This window comes from Silurus aristotelis, assembly GCF_946808225.1.
Source record: "Silurus aristotelis genome assembly, chromosome: 15".
NCBI lineage: Eukaryota > Metazoa > Chordata > Actinopteri > Siluriformes > Siluridae > Silurus > Silurus aristotelis.
The window spans coordinates 22,942,877-22,955,205 of NC_139588.1; positions in this window are offsets into that span (position 1 = coordinate 22,942,877).

Below are 12,329 nucleotides of genomic sequence, written 5' to 3' on the forward strand. Positions count from 1 at the left end.
AACATTATAAGAGCGAGTGGAGACTCAATGTGGATTGAGATGTTCAAAAAGAAGCACAAACCAATGAGACAGAGGGAGTCAGTGATGTAAACATGACTGAGAACAGACACATTCCTGATCATCATCATCTTTTCTCTGCTTGTGTTCTATATGGTGGATCTTCAACCTGGATACATTCATTAGATAAATATATAAATATGAAAGTGGCGAATATAAAACCGTATACACGTTTATTCATGATGTCAAGTCTTTACTCATATATAAATAAATAAATGTTTAATTAGTAAACATTTGTTTTGTTGACGCGCCGAGTCCCAAATCAGCACCTCTGACTATTTACCCTCTCGGGGTCCACAAACGCGCCGGTGTGTTTAGTGGCATTTTTTCCTCATTGTACCGAAACGAACATAAATTACTGTGTATTTTTTGATCTGACAGATAAAATCAATACATCATTTTTATCTGTAAAGGTTCTACTTTTATTTGTAAACACTCATAATAACAAAAAAATACAGACAACAGCCAGGGGGCGCTCTCTGCCAGCTCTCTTCACAAACGCATAAATAATTTAAAAAAAAACCTGAATCTCAGTAAACATTCGCCTGACAGACATACTAAATATTAAAATAATTTTTTTTACTTTTAAATAAACCAAAATAAACCGAATATAAATATTATCTAAATCTGTAATCCGTATTAAAATTATAAGAGGTGCAGTTTCTCCGGTATCACCTCATCAACCGTCCGTGTGGAAACAAAGCAAAGGTTCCGTTTGATGTTTTGATGATTTACGTCATTTAAAACACAATTAATTTAAAACATTTAGAAGAATATTTTGTCCTCGTGCTCTGTGTTGAGTCTGGTTTCACTAAGAATTAACATACATTTGCATAAAGCATTAATATTTCTCCATGTCGATTAGAGTGTTAAAAAATGTAAAAGTATTCATTTAAAACAGATAAAAAAAGTGCGATTAGGTTGCGATTCACGACAATCATCTGATTAATGGTGATTAAATGTTTTAATCCAATTTACAGCCCTAATATTAATATGACTTGTGGATCAGTTCCCAGCGTGACACTAAAACAGGTAGTAATAATCACTACTTTTTACTGAAGAACATGTCGAAGCTCAAACTTCTTTATCTTCAGTAAAAAAGTGGTCAGAACTTCAACTTTTCCCAGAGTCTTTTAAAACATGAGTATCTGCATGTCTGAGTGAAGGATGTGTGGACTTTTGCACCTCTGATGCATTGTGATCTTTATTACAATAAAGAAAAAAAATAGGAATATCATTATAGGCCACTGAATATAAATGATTTAATTATTATTAGATCCTGAGCTGGTCATACAGGGACACACACCGTGCCTGAACACTTCTTCCACCCACACAGGGTTACAGGGATAAATGATTAGCTATCAGCTGTGTTTGGACTGTTACTGTATCTGCAAGACGATCTCGGGTTGCGTAACCGCGGCTTCTCTGCGTGACTTCATCTCATTGTCCCCGGCTTTAGATAATCAGTTACCAGACTTGTCACAGTAGCTGCATGGAGGCTGACGGGAATCTCGGTGGTCTTTCCTTTCACTATTGTCATGTGTCGCCTGAGGGGATCGTGCAAATCCTCACCGCCGCTCTGCTCCTGTGATCCAGTGGAGCAGAGCTTTTTGTGTGAAGAACATCGAGTTTAAAAGACTAATTGATTTGATCAAATCGGACAAATTCGCAACTGCTTCTTTCACATGCATTGCGTTGCCAAAAGTACTGGGACACCACATGTATGCAGTTCGTCTCCAAAATCTTACCACCAGACGAATTCTCTCGATGTAGAAGAATGTTCTTTTCTCTAAACTAGGAGACCCAAACCTGCTCCAGCAGAATGCCAGCTCCATGAAGATCTGCTTTCCATGTGTTGGAGTGGAGGATCTCCTGCTATATAAACTCTATTGAACACCTGTGGGATGAATGTGAACGCCAGGAATCCTGACCTTCTCACCAACATCACTTTACTTCTAGCTTAAATGAGCACAAATCCCCACAGAATGGAGCATTATAATGAGCTATGGAAAGGTCAGTGATTGGTCAGTCGTCGTGTCAATCAGACTGGATGAAATGTAGCAAACGCTTAAAGAAAGAAAAGACAAGAACATAAGGTGTCATACCCCAACTCTATATCAATAAAAAAAAACATGGCTGCCATGGACTCTACTTCTATACTTCCCTTCTGGACTTTGGTCACCATTATAGTGATTAAACACATCTGGATTGAGTTACACACACACACACACACACACACACACACACACACACACACACACACACACACACACACACACACACGTGTTAAGTGTACACTCAGAAGGACGTTTAGATCTGTTTGTCTTTCTGTTTGTTTCTGCCTCTGTGTTTCTTTATTAATGAATTCAATGAAAAACGTCTGCAGTTAGAAAGACTCGCCTGATGTCTGACTCTAAACGTGACTCTAAACGTGACTCTAAACGTGACTCGAGACCAAAATGAAAATGAATTTGGGTCAGAATTGGAGAACAATCAAACCTGTGTGAATAATGACAGATATAATGATAGATGTGAGATGAAGCTTAAAAAAACATTACTTTCCCATGTATATGCAAATGAGGAAGAGAAAGGGGCGGGGCTATGCAGGAAGCATACTGACTATAAAATGATAGTGGAAACACACAGAGGCTGAAACATTACGGCTAAGATTTTGTGTACTAACAGTACTTCAGCATCGTTTACACCTTTCTGAAAAGCCGCATCTGCATCTGACACTGTGTTTAATCACACGACTCAAAGCGTCTGGAGTCGAATACAGATTAATTAGAGTGCAGAATTTGAATTCCATTCTAATAATTTAATTATTTATGTGGCATTAATCAGACTATTACTGTACTGTCTGAGTGAGATAATGAGAGGTTAAATCAGAGAGTCCTGCACCAACACACTTCCTCTCCATCCTTTCACAAATCTTACAGGTCTTTCTCAGAACTCTTCAGTGTTAATGAGGATAAAGTTTGTAAGGATTGAAAATGTAGAAATTCGGAACACACTCTACACATAATTCACTCAGATGACTGGTGTTCTACACAAACAGCGTGAAACCGATCTGAAGGAAGCTTCACTGGCGCCCTGACCTCCGACCTCAAGCACGCGTCCTGCCAGGGGTCAGGTAGCGCATTCATACAGACTCAATCCATATACCTACACCTGCTACACCTGAGTTCTGAATTCAGATTAGTCAGCAGTTTTTTATTTATTTATTTATTTATTTATTTATTTATTTATTTATTTATTTATTTATATTTATATTTATATTTATATTTATATTTATATTTATATTTATATTTATATTTATGTGTATTTTATTACACTTACTCTATCTATCTATCTATCTATCTATCTATCTATCTGTCTGTCTGTCTGTCTGTCTGTCTGTCTGTCTGTCTGTCTGTCTGTCATTTAGTCTATCTATCTATCTATCTATCTATCTATCTATCTATCTATCTATCTATCTATCTATCTATCTATCTGTCTGTCTGTCTGTCTGTCTGTCTGTCTGTCTGTCTGTCTGTCTGTCTGTCTGTCATGCCAGTCTATCTATCTATCTATCTATCTATCTATCTATCTATCTATCTATCTATCTATCTATCTATCTATCTATCTATCTATCTATCTATCTATGTTGATTGCCCTGATTAAAGTGAATATGGTTGTATGTATGTAATAATTAAAGGTAAAGTGCTGCTGCTTTGTTTACTGCCTCAGTGAACCTAAAGAGAATCTAAACAGACTTCATGGTGAAACTCAGTCATGGTGATTTCAGTAATAATGAACGATGTGCATCACATTAACTTTATAATAAAAGGTGTTTACAGTCACAGTAACGCCTCCTTACACACATTTTCTTATAAATGTAAGTAAAAATCCCTCAGACCGAGTGTTTAAATCCAGTCTTATCACCTGTATAATATCTGAGATCAGTATCAGCACTTATTACAACCAGTTCAGTATAAATGAGTTCTGTATAATAAGTTCTAGTCACACACACATACACTAAGGAGAAAATAAACATTTCCTGGTTCACACACTCGCCTCTGTGTTGTTTCTTGGAGTGGGCGTGGCCGTGCTTAAACAAAGTAAGATAAACAGAAGTCCTCGTATTTATATCGATTTAATATAGAGTTTTATTTCCTACAAATGAGTGCTTTTACAATGATTGATAATTATAATTATTGTTTTACTCCTGAAATTACTGGGTTCAAAATTATTGGCACCCCACATTTATTTCTTTTTTCTTTTTGTTTTTTCACTTAAAATGAACATTAAAAGCAAACTAATAACAATCTCTCATTGGGAACAAGTTTCTTTGTTGGAAAATTTGTGTTACATGTGGAACCAAACAACTTCCTGAGACGGTATTTTGTGTGTGACGACAGAAAAAGAGCAGAAGATTTGGACTGGAAATCCGAAAATTTCAGACAGGAGATTAAAATGTGACATGCTAATTAATATTCCCACGTCCTCTCGTCCAAACTAATCCCGTCCGAATAGGGCTTATTTTACAGTTTCATCAGAGTGAAACTCATCCTGCAGCTTTTGACTTCGGCTCTTGCTCTTACTGGCATTTGTACTCCTCTTTTCTATTTAGAAGATGGAGTGGTTATTCTGGTTCGTCTACACTGAAGAATAGAAACAGAATAGTTTCGAACACACGCACACACACGCACACACACTTGCTCTTGTGGCGTATAGTTTTCACTTCCAGACCGACCTTCTGTGGCGTTTTATCCGTCCACACTGACTCGCACATTTGTTCCTCTCGCTCGGCCTTGAGACATGTCCAGACAAGAATAGTCTGAAAGGTCAGAAGGTCGGGGAGGTGTTTTTTTTTTTTAAATCCCATGTGGGGTTTTTTCAGACCATTTGTGTAAGTTTGGATTTGTGTTTATGGAGCTCTCAGGTTCGGTGTAGATGCTGAGAAAACAGCCGGAGGGGAGAAATTTCACAGGGCGGTGCGTGGGCCTGCTGTGAGGAGTCCTCTAACAGGATAATCATCTCCACTGGAGGTGTGAAGAGCCCAGGAACTGCAGGGAGCTTCGGGGTGTGGGATTGTCACACCTTTCCAGCCCTTTTTGAGTTCTCGCTCACACACACACACACACACACACACACACACACACACACACACACACACACACACACACACACACACACACACACAAACACACACATGAAAAGCAAACATCCTCATGCAACTAGTCCTGGACTTTCCCGGACTAATCCTTAAACACAAAATAAACGTTACCATCAGCTTTTTGAGCATCTCGAAAGAAGAAAAAAAACTCATATGAGCAGCTGGAGGATGGGCGGAATTTACACACACACACACACACACACACACACACACACACACACACACACACACACACACACACACACACACAGATGGTTTTAAATTTGTATGTATAAACAGCTTGTGTTGTGCTCGTGGATGTTCTGAAGTCATGTTTGTGTTTACTTAGGATCATTTTTTTTAACTCGCACATTTCACCATTTAACCGAGGAATCTCTGATTCGGGACGAAACCCGACGAGAATTATTAAGAAAATATTAAACAGATGAAGAAACACACTTGTTCATATTGGTGTTTATTCCCCTGTGGAAATAACTTTTATTAAACGTGCAGAAACACTGTCTGATTCTCGGGAGCTGTTTTTTTTTTTTTACGCCTCACAGTTTCCATAGGAACGAGTTTTTACAGCCGCTCTAGCGTAAGTGAGAACAGGAGGGGGTGCCAACACTTTTGACAACGCACTAATTAACCTGTAGTGCATTTCATACACGTTTGGGATTTATGTCTCGTGTACGTTCCGAGGTACGTTTTTCTTGTAAAGTCCACACCCTTCAAAAGTTTTGGCACCCTTGTTAAAAAAAACCAAAAAAAAAAACCATTTTATTATTTACTTTAAATTATTGCTTTTAAAATTATTTTATTATTTTAACAATTTTTTTTTTCTAAAATGTTTGGATTCAAAATTATTGGTTATAATTATAATAATAAAAACATTTTTTTCTTACATTTTTGAACAGGAACTAAAGTAAACAAAAATGTATAAAAAAAAATGTATACTTTCATTGGAAACAAGTGTTTTTTTGTTGGGAAGTTTGTAATACAAGTGAAACAAAACACTTTCAGGAATTTCCTGAATTAAATGTACCTACTGAATTAATTTCCTGAATTAAATTCCTGAATTAAATTGTTGTGGTATCTGTAAAAAGTGTGGAAACACCAAGTCTTATAGGGTTTTTGAAAGACACGTGAATGTTCCTTCTGTTTCTATGTAACACACTAGTTAAGTGTAACAGTATGAAGATTTCCTTTGACCAAACAAATCTATAAAAGTCCAGATGTTCTTCTTCATTCCATTGTAAAATCTTCCCTCAGCATGAAGAAAAGCTTTACAGACTCTTGGAATCTGGACACTTAATTTCTCCAAACATTAAGATGATGTTCTTCGCTGTTCCTCTCGCCAAAGATGTTCTTCACTAGTCGCGATTTTCTTGTTCATCCCAGAGCAGGTCAGTAGGATTGAGGTGTGGTGACTGAGCAGGTCGTTCCATGATAAATATCACTCCAGACCACTGTTTGATCTCTAAATAATGCTTACAGAACTCAGACGTATTTGTCTCGTCACCTCATCGTTTTGTTGTACGGTGAAGTCGGTTCCAGAAAGATGGAACATCATGGTACGGAATGGGATCCATGTTGGTTCACTTTCCACATTAAGTCTCCAAAACAACTCCAAACCAATAATCTTCCACCTCCATGTGTGAGTGTGGGGGTGAGGGAGTCTGATCATCTTCTCTCCTGATGTCCATCTTACACAAGTTCTTCTGATAGACAAACAAATGTCCCATTTGGACTCCACAGAACTTTTTCCTACTCATTCACTGTCCAATTCATGTGTTTTTGCCTTTTACTGAGAAACCAAAAGAAACAACTTTAAAAACCATAAAAAACACACTTTTTACAGCCACTTGAGACTGTTGAGGGACAATAATCCATTTCAAGATGGCCAACACTCAATTATTTAATTATATGATTTGTTAATGAAATGTCAAAAGAAAGATAAATTTGAAAAGACATTTGAAGGAGCGAGTGAGCGTTTAGCACAAAGGAGAACAAAAATCTTCCTCGACATTAAATGTAACACTAAATGGATAAAAAAAAAAGGTATGACGTATTGTTCTTTAAAGGAACTGGTGATCTGATGTGGTGTAAGAGGAATAAAAACCCCTCGGGACACGGTGTTATAAGTTGCTGTTGTTAATTACCCTGACATTCTATCCTTGCCTTTGGGGTAATCATGAGAGGTTAGAGGTTTAGGACGTGTGTGGGGTGTGTGTGTGTGTGGGGTGTGTGTATGTGTGTGTGTGTGTGTGTGTGTGTGTGTGGGGGGTGTCGGGGGGTTTGGGGTGGATTAGTTTAGCTGTGGGCCGTTTTGGAGGGAAACCCCACGGTGTGTGCCGAAAGGGTGTTAAAAAGTCCACAGATCCATACTACCCCCTTCTACCCCCCACACCTTCTCCCCCACACCTTCTCCCCCACACATCTTCTCCCCCCACAACTTCTCCCCCACACCTTCTCCCCCCACACCTTTTCCCCCCACACCTTCTAACCCCCACATCTTCTCCCCCCACACCTTCTTCCCCCCCCATCACTTTTCCCACTCTGTAACTGACGGAGCTGCTGGAACAAGTCTGCTTCGTTATTTAACGGCTGTTCGAACAACAATAGAACTGTTTCGGTTTGAGCCGCGGCTCATGCAAATTTCACGACTCGGCGTGTACAAAGGGGACGTACAAAGATTCAGAGCACAGATGTTTATGCTGTAAACATCTTCATCGCACACGTCCTACTGCATGTAGTAGCCAAAATATAGGAGAGACGCAAAATATTATTACAGCATAGGGCCAAAAAAACTTCCCATCCCATTCCACACAGAGTCTTCATTAGCTCTTATAATGAGCTCCACTCTTCTGGGCAGATGTTCCACCAGATTTTGTGGAGATTTGTGTGGAATTCATTGGTAAAGTCAGGTACCGATGTAGGTGAGGTCCACTTCAGCCCAAGCTCTTTACACGCCAGTGGAGATGTTCCACTCCAACCCATATAATGCAGATCTTCATGGAGCTGGCTTTGTGCACAGCAGCAGTGACATGCTGGAACAGGTTTGGGTCTCCTAGTTTTAAAGGGAAATTGAATGCTGGCGCATGTAAAGATTGTGAAGGTACGACGGCGTTTTTAGTGCCACGCAGTAATAATAATTGAAAAGATTACGAGAATAATGTCGATGTGACCTGAGAGGGCGCTATTGCTCAAATATGCAAATGAAACTTTTCTGTACAATTTAATTAGCGCATCTGTTTCTCCATGACAACAGACTGGACAGCCAGTAGCAGCACCTACGACTGAATTCTCGTAATTCCGACTTTATTCTCGTCGTGTTACGATTCTTTATTCACGCAATCCTCGTTTTTATTATTATTATTATTTTTTTTTTTTAACGTGGCATTGCAAAGCTGTCGTAGTGAAAGAACCACATGTGGGTGGAAAAGCCGGGTGTCCCAATACTTTTGACCTATCTACCTTGTGCGTTTGAGTAATTCGTTTACTGCAAAACACAGATTTCAAAAGTATTGGCACCCACACCATATTGTGTCATCTTTGGCGTTCATGCGAAGGGTGCCAATAATTTTGAAACTGGCTTTACTACCGCTATATAACATTACATAGATATATATTACAGGTAAAAAAAAAAAAAAACAGATCAGGATATGTTACGGTGTACTGGGGGATATTTTCTCTTTTTTTTTTATGGTATGGTCTGTTTAAAAATGTTGGCACCCTCAATCAGAAAGAGCAACAAAATAAATTAATAAACAAACAAACTTGAAAGACTTGTGCATTTGATGATGTCCTGAAGTCATTCTATGTGCTAATTCTTACATATTTAGATTAGATAAATCAGTAAACAGATGATAAAGGTGCTGGTTGGCTAAAGTTCTCAAGATATTTTGCGTAAAGCTTTTTAATGATCTAAACACATGCGAGTATATTTACAAGGGAGGGCAGGACAATGAAAACAGTACCCTATGAAAGGTTATAAATGACTTGTCGTTTATTCTGATGTTAGAGATTTTATTCTCCAATTATCTGATATGCACATTTTATTTTGTAAACTTTAAAACTGCATAAGTTTTTATCTCAATAATCCCTGAAGCTACATAACAATTTGACCAACACACCTACAATTCAGTCAGTTTTGGAAGGAAAAAAAGCATGAAATAAACCAAACAATGGTGCTATTAAATATAATGATTGGCGTAACACCATTCTCATTGCTGTTTCACATTTTGCAGAAAAGTTATGCAGAATTATTGCATGCCCCGCCCCTTCTCATTTAAATTATTTTGATGCAATTTCAGCCTGAAGCTGAATCTTGGAACGTGGAGCCAATTAACACTCAGGACGTATTCAAATCAAATCAAATCAATTCAAATCAAATCAAATCAAATCAAATCAAATTTTATTTGTCACATACACATACATACAGAGTACATATGTGGAGGGAATCATGGTGTTAAACGCTGAACTGTCGTCCACAAACAGCATTTTTGCATATCTATATTATTATTTACATAATTATTGACCCAACTCTGTTAAATGTTGATAATTTTTATTTCTGAGGCTTTCTCATTTATTTATTTATTTATTTATTTATTTATTTATTTATTATTATTATTATTATTATTATTATTATTATTATTATTATTATTATTATTATAAATATTTCTGTGCTTTTTTATAATAGGACCACTTCTATTAAAAAAGGAAATAGATGTTCATTCAGTCATTTGTATTTGTTGTATCCTATGCAGGGGGCGTGGCTTTGGGTTTGGTATTTATTTAAAGTTTCCAGATCAACTCATTCATGCAATAAAGTGATAAACAGTGTCCAAATGCATAATAATAATAATAATAATAATGATAATAATAATAATAATAATAATAATAATAATAATAATAATAATAATAATTATTATTATTATTATTATTATTATTGTTATTATTATCATTATTATTGTTGTTGTTATTATTATTATTGTATTGATATTATTATTATATTATTATATTATTATATTATTATGATTATTATAATTATTATTATTATTATTATTATTATTATTATTATTATTATTATTATTATTATTATTGTTATTATTATCATTATTATTGTTGTTGTTATTATTATTATTGTATTGATATTATTATTATATTATTATATTATTATATTATTATGATTATTATAATTATTATTATTATTATTATTATTATTATTATTATTATTATTATTATTATTATTATTATTATTATTATTATAATACATGATCTGCATCTGGCCACTTCTAGACGTCTGAGTTTTTGGAAGCGAATTTCTGTACAGTCATTCATCTTGCCACACGTAATGTATGTACACACAAATGTAGTGTGTGTTCTTCTGGTTCAACCTGTTTGATCACCTGGGTTGTGTGAGTAGAAGGAGGAGGAGGAGGAGATGAGATGAGATGATGAGTAGAGCTTGTCTAACCAGTCAGGTGAGCAGTTTGGGCACTCTTCATGACTAGGGTTCGTCATGTATGCTTTTCATCATCGTCTAACTCTAACACACACACACACACACACACACACACACACACACACACACACACACACACACACACCGCCATGAGATCCGTAACAAGGAAATTGCGAGAGCTCCTGAAAAATCTGATTTTTTTCTGTACAGGAGTTCACCATATATTGTAGGGTCAAAAGTATTCGTACTCCGGACTTCTCTCACTCTTATGTGGTTCCTCTCAAAACCGTTGACTTTCTAACCTAGCCGTCTATATGACTACCTTTTCCACCCTCTGTGCTTCTTACGCAGTAGAAAAGACTGTGGAAGACTGTAGAAAGGACATTACTCATAATCACACACTCATGTATTTCTCCGGTATTGGTTTTTAAGACGGAGTCATGTGGCGTCACCACATTTGTAAAGATGTAATGGCATCAAATATTTCTGTTCAACTTCGAGACCCAAACCGGTTCCAGCATAACAATGCAAACCATGTGCACAAACATCTGCTTTCCATGGGTTTGGAAGAGGATGGACTGCACTCCAGACCTCCCTACATCATCTACATCAGTACCTGCCTTTACTAACACCCTATTAGCTCCAAAATCCAGTGGAACATCTTCACAGAAGAACGAAGCTTAATATTTCAGCAAACGAGGACTAAACGTGGAATGAGATCTTTCTTTTAGTCTCTATAAAAAATTTTTCCACAACTGAGATTCCAGTTTCATTACTAATAATTGCTGTTTGTTTTTTTTCCGACTCTTCTCGCTCCTGCGTTCTCACATGAGTGGAAAAAGAAAATCTTGTTTTATTTACTTTCTAACGAGTTCCTTTTGGTCCCTGATTGCTGCGTCGATCTGGATTCCGGCAGCGTAATCACATAAATCTATAAACTCGTTTTTTTAAAGAAAGCAGATGCAGATTTTTTTGTAATCCGGAAATTCCTTGCTGCGGTTTATTTTTTTGTAAATAGGTAGCAGAAGGGACATGAGAGATGAGCTGAAGTGTAGAAGTGAAGACGTCTCGAGGAAATAGAGAAGAAGATGATGGAGAGTGTTTTGTTAGAAGTGGAGAAGTTTCAAGGCTTTTGTTTGGGAATCTCTAAAGGGTGCCATTTCTTTTTCTCACAGCTGTAAGAGCAGAGTGGCTTTTTTAGAGAAAAGGTGAAAGCAGACGTCATTTGTTTGTTTTTTAAGGTATGCGACTGTCTGGCGTGTTTCACATACGTGACGTGAACAGAACAGAATCTTAATGTTCCTAATGTTAGTCAGAGATTAGGATTCAGTTTTAAATCATTTGAAGTGCTCGTTCTTGAAGTTGTACTTTCAGACATACATAGACTCGCTCTGGTCACCGTGTACAGACCCCCAGGGCCCTACGCTGATTTTCTTCAAGAGTTTGCTCGTTTTCTTTCAGACCTCTTGATAAATTTTGATAAAGTGCTGCTTGTAGGAGATTTTAATATTCATGTAGATTATGCAAATGATGGCCTAGGACTATCATTTGTAAACTCTTTTGAGGTTAAAAAAACATCACCAAATCGACTCACCGTTTTAACCACACACTAGACTTAATAATATCCCACGGAGCAGACGTCACTGATATAGATATTTTACCTCAGAG